Source organism: Apium graveolens, chromosome 10 (assembly GCF_009905375.1).
Source record: "Apium graveolens cultivar Ventura chromosome 10, ASM990537v1, whole genome shotgun sequence".
NCBI classification, from domain to species: domain Eukaryota; kingdom Viridiplantae; phylum Streptophyta; class Magnoliopsida; order Apiales; family Apiaceae; genus Apium; species Apium graveolens.
In genome coordinates, this window is record NC_133656.1 from 52,809,497 (window position 1) to 52,812,970 (window position 3,474).

Consider the following 3,474-nt stretch of genomic DNA (forward strand, 5'->3'; position numbering starts at 1 on the left):
CGGGTTAGAAGCAAAAAACGAAAGCAACCACTATTTGCTTAGAAAAATTCTAAGTAAATGGAGCAATCATCAATCTGGGTTAGACATACCCGGATTGAAAGCAAATTTAAAAGCAAAAAGCAACCCGGATTAGCATTCAAATCCAGGTTGCAAACAACCATTATGTACTTAAATTTTCCAAGTACATAAAGCAAAAAAGCAAACATCAATCTGGGTTAGACATACCCGGATTGAAATCAAATTTAAAAGCAAAAAAGAACCCAGATTAGCATTCAAATCCAGGTTGCAAACAACAATTATGTACTTAAATTTTCCAAGTACATAAAGCAAAAAAGCAAACATCAATCCGGGTTAGACATACCCGGATTGAAAGCAAATTTAAAAGCAAAAAACAACCCGGATTAGCATTCAAATCCAGGTTGCAAACAACAATTATGTACTTATATTTTCTAAGTACATAAAGCAAAAAGGTAAACATCAACCCGGACACGGTTCCATACCCGGACCAACCCCGATATGAACCCAATCCCGATTAGGGGCCATAACAAGGATCCGGATTGCTTAAAAAGAAAAAACACAGATCGAAGAAATGCAAATATTTTCTACGACGGAAGAAAAGTTTAAAACACAATCCGGATTGCCATCAACCCGGAACAAATCCAAATATTACACATAATCCAAATCAAAGTACGACAATAAGAAATCCTAGAAATGAAATTACATGGGCTGGGCCCGAGAAGCTTTGCAAAGCTGGTCCGGATCTAGAGAAAGCTGGGGCTCGGACCATCATAGGGTTCCGGTTCCCCTTGACCCTGCTCAACTGCAGCCTTTACAGCAAGGAACTCCTGAATAAAGCTATCACAGGAAGCCAAGGGGTCAGTCTTGATATGGCGCTCGGCAACGACCCAGGACCTGCGCACCTCGGGAACCCCGGCCTGAGCAACCTCGAAGTCATAAACATCGCTAGCCTTGAACTCAACAATGATAGTCTCCTTGTTCAGATTTTCTTTAGCAACAAGCTCGGCCTTGAGCCTCTCCACTTCCTTGGCCAGCCCCTCAGCCCGGGTCTCGAAATCCTTCAGCTTCTCATTCAACCCGGCCTCCTGATAAGTGGATTTTATATCCACTTGGAATGCTTTATGACAAGCTTAAATTGGTGTTTTGGACTCAAGTTGTTGGTATTTTGATGTGTTTTTGTGTTATTGCATTTCAGGTATCAGTTAAATGAAGAAAAGAGATTTTAAAGGAAATATGATGAAAAGTGATCAGAATTGGAAGCCAAGGCCATTGTCAAGTTGTAGAGAATCTCAATAGCTTCGCGTGGGCAGTTGAATCGCCTAATTCTGACGAGTAGAACTCAAGTTATGGTCAAAACAAGATTCATCAGAATATTTTTCCAGTCAGTAGCTGAGCGCCCGCTCAGCAGAGCTGAGCGCCCGCTCAGCAGAGCTGAGCGCCCGCTCAGAGAGCTGAGAGCCCGCTCAGGAGAGCTGAGCGGCCGCTCAGGGCGCGGCTGGTCGCTGATTTCGCTGAAAAAGCTTTTTTGGGTAGAATTTGACGATTTTAAGGGTCCAGGTCCACTAGGGGCGTATATATACTTAAAAAAAAGGGTTTTCATCATCCGGGAAGATTGGGATACCAAGGAGAAGGCCTAGAAGCATAGAACAACTCTAAAAAAGAAGATCTTGTTTTCAACTTGTGATTCATTGAATTAGTTGTAACTTTGGATGCTCGTTTTCGTTCTTGTTGAACCTAGATCTCGTTTATTCGTACTTTGATTATTATTTAGTTTATTAAGACCTTGTTTATACCATGCTTTCATTGGAACCCATGGTGACGATGAGTTTGATTATGGGCTAATCGTTGTCATGGGATTCTAGCGGATTTACTTATGGATTTCAATAATTAATTGTTTCGATATCTTGGTGTGTGGTGATTGTATGATATCCTAGTATTGGTTGTGCTTATTCGTCTTATGTGCGTAGCTAATATATAAGATAGCGTGTTAATCTCTATTGAAGCGACAATGAATATAGAGGTTTAGAACTTGCCATGCTAGCATAGGTTCATGTATGTGTATGCATGATTCATAGGTAACTCTAACCGTTTTACTTGCCCTATGTAATCAAGATAGATAACTTGTACTTAAACTGTTATGTTGTCAAATTCTATAGACATATAGGGTCTCAATATAATTGGTGCCTATTCAGCTTCTATCTCTTTTGTGGATGTCTGGTAGAATGGTACTCGTGCAATAAAAGTTGGCGTTTATCAGTTTCGTGTTATCTGATTAGTGTCATCACCATCACATGCTAAGGTTAAGAACAATAAGTCTATTGAATGAAGTATTTAATGAAGTTAGGATCCCATGTTTGTCATATATAGTAATTCAACCTCAATTCTCTTAGTTAATGTTATTTAGTATAATCTCTTAGTTTAATAAAAACCCAATTTGTTATTTGTCTTAGCATTGAGCGATAACCATACATTGTTGCATAGGTGCATAAATTGAACTTAACCTAAACCAGTCTCTGTGGGAACGAATCTGATTTATATCTTATACTACTTGCGAACGCGTATACTTGCGTGAATATTAGCGCGTGTTTTCGCCCTAACAAGTTTTTGGCGCCGATGCCGGGGACTCGGTGTTAATTTTTAGTTTATGTGCTTGTCATCAGTGGTCGTTAAAGTTCACTGACTCGGATTCTTTTAGTTTCACGGTTTATTTGTTTGTGTTTCAGGTACTCATTACAATGAGAGATCCAGCAGCACGAACGAAAGCCTTGATGGATTTTTCTCAACCCAAGATCAATGACATTCAATCTAGCATTGTCCGGCCAGCTATCACAGCTAATACCTTTGAGATCAAGCCTGGCATAATTCAATGGGTACAGACTTCAGTCCAGTTTGGGGGTTCTCCAATGGAAGTTCCCAATACACACATTAGGGATTTCATTGAAATATGCGACACCTTCAAGTTCAACGGTGTTTCTGAAGATGCTGTGAAGCTGAGACTGTTCCCATTCTCTCTGAAGGACAAGGCTAAGAGCTGGTTACACTCTCTACCAGCTGGTTCGATTACTACTTGGGAAGATCTTGCTCAGAAGTTTCTTACTAAATTCTTCCCTATGGCGAAGACAGCTGCACTCAGGAATGCTATTACTCAATTTGCGCAGCAAACGGGAGAATCGCTAAGTGAAGCTTGGGAGCGCTACAAGGAGATGCTTAGGAAGTGTCCTTATCATGGAATTCCTGATTGGATGATCATCACTTGTTTTTACAATGGGTTGGGAGCACAGTCCAGACCCATGCTCGATGCAGCATCAGGCGGAGCATTATGGGCAAAGAGCTATAAGGAAGCTTATGATCTAATTGAACTGATGGCTGCTAATGAATATCAGTATCCAACCCAGAGATATCCACAGGGCAAGGTAGCAGGAGTTCTTGAAGTGGATACAGCTACGGCTATCACTG

At 40.8% G+C, this 3,474-nt stretch overlaps 1 non-coding gene across 1 annotated transcript; it reads right to left on the reverse strand.

Annotated features, from left to right (window-relative positions):
• Positions 1–3,143: 3,143 nt before the first annotated feature.
• Positions 3,144–3,250, reverse strand: LOC141694536 (small nucleolar RNA R71). The gene has a single exon (XR_012563830.1). It is a non-coding gene; the product is annotated as a small nucleolar RNA R71 (small nucleolar RNA).
• Between the last annotated feature and the right edge of the window lie 224 nt (positions 3,251–3,474).